Source organism: Acomys minous (genome assembly GCF_964271855.1).
Source record: "Acomys minous genome assembly, chromosome: 13".
NCBI lineage: Eukaryota > Metazoa > Chordata > Mammalia > Rodentia > Muridae > Acomys > Acomys minous.
In genome coordinates this window covers 71,625,933-71,640,141 of record NC_140495.1, presented here as the reverse complement: position 1 = coordinate 71,640,141, position 14,209 = coordinate 71,625,933, and the positions used below count along the sequence as shown (strand labels likewise).

Genomic DNA, 14,209 nt, shown 5'->3' with positions numbered 1-14,209 from the left:
GCTGTAGGGTCAAGGCTACCCAAGGTCACTGGAGCCCGTTGATGCCACCATGATTTCCAGACACTAAACCCGGGAACTGAAGGGCTTGACATTTTCCTTGTTATATTTCAATAAGCTTTTGGTTCAATATTCCCTGTCTGTGTCTCTAGTCTTTGGGATGGGAACATTCATTCTGTGTCATTGTATCTTCGAGGTATGAAAGCCAAGGGCTCATGGTTAAGCAATTACCTGTGTTCTCACAAGAGAGTTTGACTTGGGACATTTGAAGAGCGTTGGTATAGTAATGCCATGGGAAATGCGTTTCACGCTATGAGATGCTCATGAGTCTATGAGGACCAGTGGTGGAATATCATGATTGGAACAGGAACTATCCTATATGGACTCATCATGATTTCTGAAACGTGACCTTCGGATGGTTGGCCCCATTTCAGGAGGCTGTGGAACCTTTCCCTCATGGGCCTAGCTAGCAGATATAGGCTCATAGGGACAGGGCTTGAGAGTCAGCTCAGGTCTGCTTCTGCCCCATGTTCTGCTTTCTGGTCCACTGAGAGGTAAGGAGTCTTGCTACAGGCTCTCAGCATCATAGAGGCAGTCCCAGACACACTGCCTTTCCTGCCACGATAAACGATAAATGATGTTTCCTTAAGCCATGAATAAAACAAAGCTTTCTTCCTCATGTTGCTCCTGTTGGCTTCTATCACAGCAGCGAGGAAAGTAAGGAACACAACTCATTTGCAAAGGGAAGGCCACATTCACTACTCCAAGGCTCACGACCCCGCAATCCACCTGAACTGTGCCTGTCTTGTACGCACAGCCTGTACTGTTGCTCTCTGTGCTTCTTTTCCTATCCTGAAAAGTAAATTCGTCAGCACTCAGCCAGAAAGGTTCCTTTGTGAACTACATTTGGTCGTATTGATTTTTATATTTCCTGATTGCCTATAACAAACAGAACTATTGCATTGCTCTTTGTTCCTTTTCAAAATGATTACCGTTCTAAAATTAGTGGTTAATAAGTTGCTTTATGAAGAAGAAACTTGGAATGTTCCAGTGAGGAGAAGAGTATACGAGGCACTGACACCACTGTCTGGGATGGAAGTGGTGTGGGGTGCGGGTGGTGTAGAGGGGGAGGTGGTGCAGGGGTAGAGGTGTGTAGGGTGAGGATGGTATTAAGGATGGTGGTAGTGGCATCAAGGTAGCATAGAGACATGAATTCTTTGCCTTATTCTGGGGAGAGTTTATCTGAAGAAGGATATGTGTGTTTGTGTGTGTGGGTGTCTGTGTGTGCATGTGTGTGTGCGCATATATGTGTGTGCAAAAGAAATATTTATAACAGGATGACTGAGATTTATATATAGTCATGTTTGGGTTGAACTTTTTACTGAGAAGATCGTAGCTTCATATCCAGTTGAGAGCAGTGACATAAAAAGCCTCCATAAAATCTATCCGGTCTCCAGCACTGGGAGCTCCTTGCCGAAAGAACTGTGGTCTCTAGCACACCAGGATTCTGTCTTGTTCTAATCCACTAATCTTTTTCTGATTCACTTGGTTTTATGTGTCATCGTTTGGAACGTAAGGATCTGTTTAGTTTCATTCAAGCTTACCAAATGCGCCGGCTCCTATCAGCCATCACATCATCGTGGCAGCAGTCAAACCTCAAAGCAATTCCTTCACTTCAGGTAGTGTGCAGCTCTGCTCTAGTCCTCCAGCCTGGCTCTGTTTCTAGTTTCTGGAACTGCTAATCTGACCTTTACTTCTAAAACTGTGTCATGTCAAAAAATGATGCAGAAATGCAACTAGTATATAACCTTTTGAGACTGGTTTTTATTTTCAGCACAACTCTCTGGGTGTTTATCCTAGTTGTTGTACGTGTTAATGATTTATTTCCTTTTATTGATAAATAGCATCCCATGACGTGTACGTGTTAGAGCATGTTTTAACCCCTCACCTACTGAAATCCATCTGGGACGATTCCATTATTAGGAATAACTCTGTCTTTGTGAGAAAGTTTCCCTGTGACCACAAATTTTAATTTCTTTGGGATAAATTGACAAGAATGTACTTACTGTGTTGTGTGACAGTTCATGAATTACTTCATCTGTGTTGTGTGATGGTTCAATGGGTGAACTCATTGTTTAGAGTTGTTTTCCTATTCTATTTCGTAGTATGATATAAAGTCCATTTACTGGAGCAGTGACGGTCCTGGTATTAATCTTTGAATAAGACCCTACTCTGAGAGGTTCTGCCTTCTTCAAAACAGCCCCAAGACGCACATCTCATTTTTATACTTTCATCAAGTCATAACCCCAGTGGCACTTGACAGCACATGGTGACGTAAGGAAGTTAAGTGACACTTTGGGGCCCGTGGAGAACTAATGTCTTGGTCTAAAGCAGACCCTGAGACCCACGGAGCAGAACTTTTAAAATATTAATGGATAATGAAGTCAAGTAAATCAGTTACAGCCAGAAGGTTTTTTTTTTTTATAAAAGAAGATATTGGACTAGAATACTAAATTTCACAGTGAATTGCATTTCATAAGAGGGTATGTTTGCATATTTTTGTTGTATTTTATGTATTTAAGTAAAATTAGACAGGTTAAAAATACCTGAAAACTCTACCCTTATGGTTTAATTCTTTCCATTTTCCTCATAACATCGTCTTATAATTTCTTTTTTTGGCAAGCACAATGCCATGCATTGCAATATAATTCAACAATATAACTAGAATAAAGGCCCGATTAATAATCCAGCATCAGGGTTAGGGTAAATATAGCTTTAAAGAGACTCTCTTTTCTGATAAGTGCCAGTCTCTGGCTACAGAACAAAGGGAAATACTACCTGTAACAGTTTGGGCGTGACATGCTCCCCACAGGGTAAAGTACTGAACGTCCATCCCCAGATGGTACTGGATCATGGGGACCTGTCTTAGTTAGTGCCCTACTGCTGTGAAGAGACATCATGACCGTGGCAACTCTTACAAAGGAAACAGGTTAATTGGGGCTGCCTTACTTTATCCATTATTGCCATGGCACAAAGCATGGAGTGCTGGGGAAGGACCCAAGGGTTCAGGAGTTCTACCTGTGGGTCATGAGGCAGCAAGAAGAGGGGGGAGAAGACTGACTGGGTCTGGCTTGAGAATTGGTAGGTTTTGCCTCAGGCTTGGCCCCTTGGAAACACCATGGATATTGAGATTGACATTGTGATAGACTAAGCGGGGCCATCCTGGGTCTGGAATTCAGGAAACAGACCAGAGACTCCAGCTGGGCTATTGTGTTTCTAACTGAACATCGATGGGAGGAGGGGGCCCAGAAGAGAGACCCTTGGCAACTGTGCCTCTAGACAGAGGACAGGGGAGAAGAGAGGAGAGGAGAGGAGAGGAGAGGGGAGGGGAGGAGAGGGGAGGAGAGGGGAGGGGAGGGGAAGGGAGGGGAGGAGAGGGGAGGAGAGGGGAGGAGAGGGGAGGGGAGGGGAAGGGAGGGGAGGAGAGGGGAGGAGAGGAGAGGGGAGGAGAGGAGAGGAGAGGAGAGGGGAGGGGAGGGGAAGAGAGGAGAGGGGAGGGGAGGGGAAGGGAGGGGAGGAGAGGGGAGGAGAGGGGAGGAGAGGGGAGGGGAGGGGAAGGGAGGGGAGGAGAGGAGAGGAGAGGAGAGGGGAGGAGAGGAGAGGAGAGGAGAGGGGAGGGGAGGGGAAGAGAGGAGAGGGGAGGGGAGGAGAGGAGAGGAGAGGAGAGGGCTGCAGGTTCAGAACACAGGGGAAGGATTGGGGAGAAAATTAGCATGCAGGCCTGGGATCCATCCCCGAGGAACTGATACCCGGAGGGTTTATTCTTGTTTCCCTTTAACCTTTTACCTCTCCTGTATAGGATAGTTGGGTTGTATAATAAAGTCTAATTGTTAAGAAACAGAGCCAACAAATTTGAAACCTCAAAGCCCACCTCCAGTGACACATTTCCTCCAACAAGCCATACCTGCTAATAGTGCCAGTCCCTATGAGTCTATGGGAGTCATTTCCATTCAAACCGCTTTGAGGCCCTACCCTCATCTTTGGATTAAGCTATTGGTGCATTCATGGCAGAAAGGGTTATTGGGAAATGGACCCTCCTTCTATTTCTCTTGCTTTCACTGTTTCTAGGTTACCAGGAGATGAACAGGTTTCATCCATGTGCTGGCTAATCTTGGTTGTCAACTTGACACATCTGGGAAATGGAAACCTCAAAGAATTACCTGTATCAGACTGGCCTGTGAGTATATCTGTGGGGGGAATATTCTTGATTGCTAATTAATGTAGAAGTGTGTATATGTGAAAGTGTATCTAGTGTATACTTCCTCGGAGACTGAGGAAGGCAGACCACCTGTATGCCCACAGCTGGACAAGAATACATGATTCCATTTTGTATCATAAGGCGACTTAGGGTGGGAGTTACATAATGAGGAAGTAGAAAGCTGTCACATTGTAGAAGATATCTAAGGCAGCTCTACAAAAGTAAAGGACTGCCTACTTGGCCTTGAACTAACCAGATGAAGAATCCAGTAGCCCACCAGAAAGCTTTCTGTTTTGACTGCATTCAACTCTTTTATCGCACAAAATATTCATAAAGGTATTTTCCAAAACCACATTCCTAAAGATCAACTCAATGACCTTTCCTCATTAGTCATTAATCTCGGCATAGTCTGCCCACAGATGGTATTTCCTAACCATCTGTTAAGAGTTAAAGAAAGTATTTCTAATTGAAACCTTTGTTATCATAATTTTTGTTTTAAGTAGCTACAACTTAACCATTGAACTTAAGAAATATACATTTCTCTCTTGTAGTATTTTTAATTGGCTCATAAACTAATGAAACTGTGACAGAATGCAATAAAATGGGATTCTTTTAGTTACTTTTCTATTGCTGTGATATAATATTGGATAAAAAGAGAAGAGGAGGTTTATTTTGACTTACAGTTCTGGAGTTAATACAGTCCATCCTGGCTGGGAAGAGATGTTAGCAACAAAGAGAGGCTGGCCATGGGTTTAGGAAATCGACAGATCACGTTTCATCTGCACAAAGGAAGTAGAGAGAAGGAACAGGAAGTGTGGCCATGCTACAAAACCTCAAAGCCTGATGAATGGCTTCTCATTGCTGCTGCTGCAATAAATCCAACTGAACATTTGAGAGGATAGGGCATTGCTGGGGGGCTCATGACACAAGTCATACGTCCCGGGCCCATGGTGCCGTGCAAGAAGTCACTTAGCTTCCACAGGCACTGGCTGGCACCAGCCAATCCCAGTTCAGACCGCAGGAAAGATCTGAGCCAATCAGACGCTAATATGACCATATAGTGCCTAATGTTTCTGGGCTGTACCTCGGCCCCAACCTATCAGCTTACATCCCCTGTGATCGCTCCTTAGCCCACTCAATCAAATTAGAAGATAGCACACCTGAGAAGTCCCCTAGCTCAATGGTTGGACCCATGCAGGCTGTTTCTGAGGAATAAATGCTCTTTGCTTTCACATACTACTTGAGTCTGGGGTCTTCCTTCAACGATTCTCAGACACACTCAGCTCTGGGACTGGGCTAGGTTGGGGCTTTTTGTAGGAGATGTTTGGGAGGCAATGATGTGCTTGATAAGGTATTGGAGTGTAGCCTGGGTTTGGGGGTCTGGTAGGTGTGTCTTGAGTCCTGTGGTCCGGAATCCGGAAGTAAGTGTCCGATTTGTCCAGTGTTTTGCGTAGGCTTTTGTATGCACCGGCTTTTGAAAGCGTGGGGTTTTTTGTAAGCATGGGCTTCTGGCAAGGATCTCAGTACTGTTTGCGGGCTTCTGGCTGGAGGCAGGGGAAATCTCTCTCTCTCTCTCTCTCTCTCTCTCTCTCTGGAAACCTCCAGCCTAACACCTACCTCCAGAGAAGAGCTTCCTCCAGCAAGGCTCCACTTCTTAAAGCTTACATAACCCTCCCAACTATAAAATAAGTGTTCAAATACGTGTGACCGGCTAGCAAGAAGAGGCTTGATACCCTATGAGAATATACAGGGGGAGGAAGTCCCCCTCAGTCACAGTCATAGGGGAAGGGAATAAGGGGAAAATGGAAGGGAGGGAGGAATGGGAGGATACAAGGAATAGGATAACAATTGAGATATAATATGAATAAATTAATAAAACATAGTAAAAAACCAAATACGTGTGAGCATGGGGGACATTTCTCCGTGAACCCATCACAGGAATGGAAATGTGAAATTGCACGTTATGAGTGTGCAATGGTGACCTCAAGTAAGCACAGGTCATAATGAAGAGAAATCCCTGCCTTCTGATGAGTGTATTTAAGGGGCTCTGAATGCAAATGTGAAGCCCTTACTAATTACATGATAAAATTTACTCTCTTACAGTATTGTTTATTATGTTGTTGAAGTGCCAAAAACAAACAAACAAATAATACAACACAACATAGATGCTCTACCCACAGTCTTTTTCCCCCCCCCTTAGGAACAAAACCAAATGAAAGTGATTAGTGTGCACAAAGGAAGTGATCTCATGGAGTTGGATAAATTACGATGAGAACTGCCATTTCCCCCATAGAATTTTCTATATCTTAGAATGGTTCTTAGATGTGTAGAACATAAGTGAAGATGAAGATGGCATGCTAGGATTTCCATGTGAAGAGACACCATAATCACAGCAACTCTTACAAAGGAAAACATTCCCTTGGGGCTGACTTACGGTTCAGAGGTTTAGTCCGGTACCATCATGGTGGGAAGCATGGCAGCATCCTGGCAGGCATGGTGATGATGAAGGAACTGAGAGTTCTATATCTTTTTTTTTTTTAAATGTGAATGACAGTTCTGAGGTTCATTCTTTATTTACAAGTCAATGAAGAAAGAAGTGTAAACTCTGAGACAAGAAAAGCAATATAAAGACATGATTCTTGGTTCCACAGTGGCTTGTGAGGGGAGGTCATGTCACTATTTCTGGGCACAGTGGAACACATCTGCAATCCTACAAGTTAGAGGTCAGCTAGGTCTACAGAGTGAGTTCTAGGTTAGCAATGGCTATGTAATAAGACTGCTTGAAAAAAGCAAAGCAAAGTAAAATACATAATGAATGGTTTTGTTAAAACAAAACAAAACAAAACAAAATCCCATGGTTTCCTCATATTGGCATATGTGAAAGACCACTTTTCAATTCTGCACTCTGGTCAGGTGTGTGAGGTGAGCAGCAGTCTCTCAGCAAGAAACTCAGTACTCATCCAGGGTATCTGCCCGAGGAATGGAGAGGCCCCGATCTTTGAGGGTTTGCACCTTCAGCTTCTCTGCCTCCAATCTGCCCTGCTGCTCTACTCTCTGTTCTTCTAGGATCTCTTCAATAGACACTTGCTGAAGGGGCGTGTCACTCTCCTTTTCCAAGTCTATTTCTCCTGGTAGGACCACATTTTCTCCTCTGACCACAAAAATTCCTCGAGGAATATCACTGTACTTTTTGCCCACCATGTATGTGCTCCACAGTCTGACGAAGCACTAAGTTAACAAATTGACCAATGCTTCTTTAAAAACCTGTAAGTGTCCTTCCATCTCAAAGTAGGACCAAATGCTTTTTGTCGATGTCCTCGATGAGGCTTGCGGTGCCCGGCATATAGTTCATTTTGACCTCTCGCTAGGGCGCAAAGGACAGTCGCGAGGGCGTCCAGTCGCCTGTTGGTGGGACGCAGATGGGAACCTGCCGCTCACCTGCACCTCAATCGCCGCTATTCGCCGGAAGAGCTTGCGGGATACCCCACCCACTTCCGGAAGAGCTTGCGGGATACCCCACCCACTTCCGGAAGAGCTTGCGGGATACCCCACCCACTTCCGGTATTGTGTGTCCGTCCACATCCGGAGGCGTGCCGGGCACGCGGCCCTGGGCCACGTTTTCTTTCTTTCTGGTCAGTGAAGTGGAGTCCAGTTTGGGTGAGCAAAGGACGGGTGTTGACTCCCGAGTTGGCGATGCGGCTCCTCTCCTGGCACTCCTGCTCCAAGGCCCGGGTTGAGGGCTACGGTCCATGTCCGCTCGGCATCAGAGAGTTCTGTATCTTGATCCACAAGCAGCAGCAGGAGTTTGTGTGCCATGCTGGGCATAGCTTAAGTATATGAGACCTCAAAGCCAATAGCCAATGCCCACGCTGACATACTTCCTGCAAGAAAGCCAAACAACACCATACCTCCTAATAATGCTACTCCCTAAGGGCAAGCATTCAAACACAGGAATCTGAGGGCACCATTCCCGTTCAAACCACCACGCATGCTTACAGGGACTGACGTGGAAATTAAGGCTTTCTGTTGCTACTTTGGCTTGTCTTTCTGGGAAACTAACCATGCTGCCCATAGCATTATAGATCTGAGTTTTTCTAGACTCCCTTTAACCTTACAGAGTATGTTGAGGAATTTTTTTAAAAATAAAGTACTTCCTGAAGCTTCAAGCACGGAGAGGCTTCAGAAATCCTTAGAAACCCCAAGGAGCAAATTAGATTCCAGCTGACATTATTTAGCAATAACCGAGTTTAAAGGATGGGTTGGCGCTGAAGCCTTTGGCTTTGTGTCGAGTGTTTATGCTCCAACTCCAAGTCGAACAGGCCTGTGTTTTATTGCAGGTAAAACCAGTGGTCATTTCTGCATCCTTCTCCTTAGAGAATCTTGTGATAAAAGAAGGAAGAGAAAGATGTTGAATATTCCAATCAAACTTTAAATGCTTTTTATTTCATATTTAATCTGCTTATTTAATCTACTACCTATTTTTAGATAATTATTGATTTATTTGCAACTATAAGAAATAATATAGGAGAGCAGCGTCGGGTGACTGGGCCGCAGCTGGCGCAGATTGGTGGGCCCCAGGGGGCTCTGGGTGAGTCTCTCTTTGAAAGGCTCACTCTCAAGCACGACTCCCCCCCCCCCCCCCCCCCCGCCTCAGCTCTGCACCAGCCAGCCTTAGCACCTCACCTGATGAACCCCTCAAGCCATTGGCAGCTTTATATCCACCCAGGAGCCCCTCCCAAGACTTGGACCAAGTAAAAAATAAAGCCTTTTGAAACAGAAAAAAATAAAAGAAAAAAGAAAGAAAGAATATACGATGCTGCATCTAAATATCTATACTTAAATTATATATATAACAATGACACTTTGCAGTAAATACAGCTCTGGTGTATGAGTTCCCCAAAATGTTTAAATAAAATGTATTTTAAAAATCCCTTTGTGTGTATGGGCCACCTTTTCTTCCAGTATCTGAGAATGGATCTAGGCTGGTTCCAGATCTTGCCTCTTGTGAGTACTGTAACCATAAACATTCTGTGCAAGGACCCCTGTCCTATATGAACATGGATTTCCCAAACATATTTCCAAAATGTGTATAGCTGATGAGATAGATTCTATTTCTAGGTTGTTTTGTTGTTGTTGTTGTTAATTTGTTTTGAATTTTTTCAGTGGCTGCATCCCTTTTACATTGCTACCAGCAATGTATGAGAGGTTTCCGACTTCCCCACATCCTTGCTGACATCTCTTTCCGTTTGTTTTCTTGATGATAGGCATTCCTCTGAGTTCGCAGCTGGTCCTGCTGCCATGCCTTCTTCACGTTGCTGTCTTGGGCTCCGACCCTCTGGAACTGTGAGCCCAGCCTATCTTCCTTGTGTGAGTGCTTTCATCATGCCATTTAGTTACAGATGTTTTTAAAAAGGTAATTAAAACATTTATCGAGCATTTTTAAAAATCAGATATATGTTGTCCGTTTGTTTTTTTTTCTTTCGAGAACTTTCTGTTTAATTATTTTACCCATTTGTTGGTTAGATTGTTTGGGGTGTTTAATATTTGGAATTCTTTATTAGATAATAATCTTTGCCAGCTGTGTATTTACAGATATGTATTGGGCCATTTTGAAAGTGTTTTTTTTTCCTTTTGTTTTGTTTTCTTTGCTGTACAGAGGTTTAAACCTTTCATACAGTCTCACTTGTCAGTTCTTGGTAAATTTCCTCTGTCTTCAGAGTCCTTGTTGGAAAGTCCTTTTCCATGACTCTTGTCTTGAAGTAATTTCCTTATAATCTCCTCCATCAGCTCTAGAGTTTCAGGCCCTACACTAAGGTCACTGACCCACTTGCAATTGATTTTTTTTTCCTGTGGTTTTTGATTCCTTTGTGGAAAAGGCGGGATTCTGGCTTGCTAGTCAGGTAGACCTGTCTATGAGTCCAGGCTCCCCCTTCATCTTCTCTTGGCAGCCAGGGTAGGTCTTCTCTCCCTTGGAAGTCAATGGTAGCTCTCGCTCCCCACGCTCCCAACTCCACTGATTCCACAATGGACTCAGAACTACTCCATGATGGGGAAAATCTTTAATCCACCAAGCTTCTTTTAACCCCATCATAAGAGGGCATTGGGCCAAATTCCGCTGCATGTGGGTGAAGTCTAGGACCTGCCCACAGTCTCTACTGACTCTGTTGTTGGGGAGAGAACTGTTTGTCAGAGGAGATGAGGAACCTGTCCCAAGCTTAGGCTTCTCTGACACTTCCCCAGATGTTTGATTACTTTATAACAACACGGGGAAAGCAGAATACATGCCCCCCCACATCTGACCATTACTAATTGTTTTTCCTGTGGTGTTTGGCATGATCATATTGATTACTGCTTCCTCATAATTACTTTCATGGTGGGATGCCTTTGTACTGGTCCTTTGGCTGTGGAGAGAGGATTTGTTTGAGCTCCCTTTCTTACTCAGTGGTGGTTTTGATTGCTGAATTAATTAGCGCCAAGCCTGGGGCATATGAGGTCAAATGTAGCCATGGGTTTACCACTGTTTGCTGCTGGGGTCCTTGAGCTTCCTAGCCAGCCTGTCTTCTCTGCCTTTCATAACTATACATTTCATTCATTTATCCTGCCAGGTCTTTTAGTTGTAAGGAGTGGAAAGAAGGGTGTGTCTGTTCCATCTTCCTGCATGTAGAAGTTTATTGTTTTATTTTATGTTTTCTAAAAATGTAAATTCTAATTACACATTTACTTTACAATTTTATCTTATTATTATAATTAGAATCCAAGAAAGCCTAACCCTTTTTATTTTGTTGATTTTCACCCAAGCTCATTTGCTTCCTTCTGTTTGGGGGATCTTGCTGCGAGGACAAATTGGCCTGTCCCCACCTGTGATGAACCTAGGGCTTATGTTGAAGGTATTTTTCTACCAGGGTAATTTCTTTCGGTTTCTGTTAGATGCGGGGCATGGTACCTATGATTGCCATCACGGCTTCGTCAGTTGTAGATAGTTCCACCCAATGTAATCCAGTCACAGGCTCAGCTTGTCCTTATTATCAGGAGGCCTCTCTGAAGCATAGTCTCCTGATGGTAGCAGTAAAGTGACATGTGACCTTAAGGCATCCTGTATTCCTTCCCCCAAGGCATGTAAGTGTGTGTGTGTGTGTGTGTGTGTGTGTGTGACTTCAGATCTTGGTTGTGAGCTCCCTGGCTCCCTGGAAATTGAGGGTCTATATGCTTGAAGCATTTATTGCCCTATTTTTACAAGACCAAGAATGCAATAAATTTATTATCTCTTTCTTTTGACGAGCGTGTACTGGCAGAGGCTCCCAGTATCCCCTTCTGCTCTTTTTCAAACATAAAAAAGTCACTCAAATGAATTCTCAGAAGTCCATTGAGAATATCGAGTAATGTTAATAGTTGCCCTTCCCAAGCTATATTTCGAAAACTTATTACCATAAGACATAGATGGTAATAGCTTTTTCTAGTAAAAAAGAAAATATATGGTTAAAAACAATTGGGAAAATCATATACACTACAACAATGCCTTTTAGGAATGTATAATTTATATTAATGTGTGTTAAAGGTTATGTGAAATTGTGTATTAAACGAAGCATTTAAAATTGCAGTTAACCCTCCATTTTCTGTCTTTGTCACTATGTAGGACACTGGACATTGGACTTAATTTAGCTCCAGTTTCTTTCTCATAAAAAGATAAGAATAAATTATTTCTTTAGTGTTTGATCACTGTATTTGTTATGCCCATTAGCAGCCATTACAGCAGTGTCTTGTGTAAGGATACATGGCTTTGAGTAGCACCAGAAGCTATGTGGCTGCTTTTCCAGGTTCACAATGCTCCTAACCTCCCAGAATTCCTTCCCACACTCCCCACTGCAGAGGACCTAGGCTACAAGTTGAATGAATGTTTCCCCAAAGGCCAGTGTTAGAGGCTTGGCCCCTTGGTTAGAAGCTTTTGGGAGGTGGCAGTTGGAGAAAAGTCCGAGGGGGCCTTGGGAGACCGATACCAGCCTTCTCGGTCTCTCAGGCCTCTTGGTTCACGAGACCTCCCACCCCAATGTGCATCTCTGCCAGGGACTGGGGCAATGGGCCACCCACTTTTGGAGCAGAATCACAGGCAGAAATAACCATTCTTCTTTATAAAGTTGGTTTTCTCAGATCATCTATTATCATAACTGAAACCAATTGAAGCGACTGTTTTTGCTAGAAACGGCAGAACTGCTCCCGTTTTGCGTATAGGTAGAACATTTCTCTTCAGTATTAGTTTTGCTTTTCCAATTACCACCACACTCACTAGCCCAATCGTGTAATTGCACTAAGAACCCACCAGCGGCAGAGCCTTCCAGTGTGAGCGCATGGGAAGGAGAGACTGACCTTCACTGCCACGCATTAGTTCAGTGCTGCCCATGCCCCAACGCCTCCCGCCTCCCCAAATTTGTTGACCCAGAATGAAAAGGACACCACCCATAAAGAACAGCAGAGTAAGTTAGAGGGACAGCTTGTCACCATTTCCGTCTGTCTGAGACTTGTGTCCCCTCTGAGGCAGTGGTGATGCTAAGCATGTTGTTTATGCTTCTGAGCTCTTGTGTGGATCCAAGATGGTAATGGCTGGGACATCCTCCGCGTCTCACAAAAGCTCTGTAGATGGAAGGCACTGGGGAAGGTCCATAGTGTGCTTCATGTAGACCAATAAGCTGAAAACAATGGTCAGCCATTCATGTGCTATTTACGAAGTGAAGCTATTTTGGAAGACAATGCGCTTTAAATATTCAATATGAGACATTATCCCCATCTCTCCCCTCCTGTTGTCTTGTTGAAGGAATAACACATAAATCATCTAATTAAAATAATAGTCATGGGGCTTTCCAAATAAATAAAGATTAAGGAAAGGATGGAGCCAGTTTAGATTAAGGTGTACTCAATATGCCTAAGGTTATTTTCTGTAAAAGCCCAACCCTTTAATTGTATTCACTTCAGAAAAACTAAAACTGCTGACCTGAGAAGGAAAAAAAAAAGTGTATATTCTTCTTCTTAGTCTCCCAAGTCAATCAGCTCTAATTCCTTTTTGAATTCATATAATCCTTTGCCAATGAATTAATGAATAATATTTTTTCTAAATGTGTTCCTTTGAGAGTGAATTTTTGTGTGGATAGCTTATTAAATCCTTGTTACTATCTATAATTTTACCATATTAATGAAAGCACGGAACTTATGTTTTTGAAATATGGAGGAAAACTAATGATTATTATCTCCGTATTCAATTATCTTCTTACCACATTCTTTCTTGGAAAAATAATGAGCGATGTGAATCTGCTCCTCCATTAGGGACATAGCATGGTAGGAAAAGAGACCTCTGAAATTATTATCGTCATTGCTGCCCTCTGCCACACTCTCCCTTCTAAGAACTGAGACTAAAGCAAGATAAAGAGATGATCCCTTTAAAAGACCAGGTCACAGGCTGGAACATGTACATTGTTGTCATGTGCAGAGACAGTTGGACTCTCTCTGGTTAGCAGGGTCAGGTGATAACAATATGAGTAGACTTCAGACCTGCCGAGGGCAGCTGGCATTGCTGCAGCCCACAGTAGAAAGCAAGAGCCCTTGCGTGTTTTTTTCTCTGTAGCCCCTGGCCCATTACCACCTGGTTCCCAGATAGTTTCTTAATATTTCTTGTTCTTTGAGGACAGGCATAAGTACTGAGTGTTTGATTTGACAGTGTAATGTTGAATTTCAAAAGCTAAGAAATATCTTCTTTTTTTTTTTTTTTTTTTTTTTTTTTTTTTTTTTTGCCAAAAACCCATTTGTTCTGTCTCTGTCTTCTTAATTGCCACTTAACCTTCTGGGTCTTGGCTTAGCTGTCATTGGCCCTGGAAAGCAGGTCTCAACTCGTGGTTTCATTCAAGTCAGGTTCTACGTCTGTGCACCTAGGGCCCTTTATCAGTCTGCACAGCACTTCTACAAGGGTGT

At 43.4% G+C, this 14,209-nt stretch overlaps 1 pseudogene across 1 annotated transcript; it reads right to left on the bottom strand.

The window, feature by feature from the left end:
- Positions 1–6,803: 6,803 nt before the first annotated feature.
- On the bottom strand, positions 6,804–7,718 carry LOC311581342 (U6 snRNA-associated Sm-like protein LSm1; annotated as a pseudogene). The gene has a single exon. The product of its transcript is annotated as a U6 snRNA-associated Sm-like protein LSm1 (transcript).
- Positions 7,719–14,209: the final 6,491 nt, after the last annotated feature.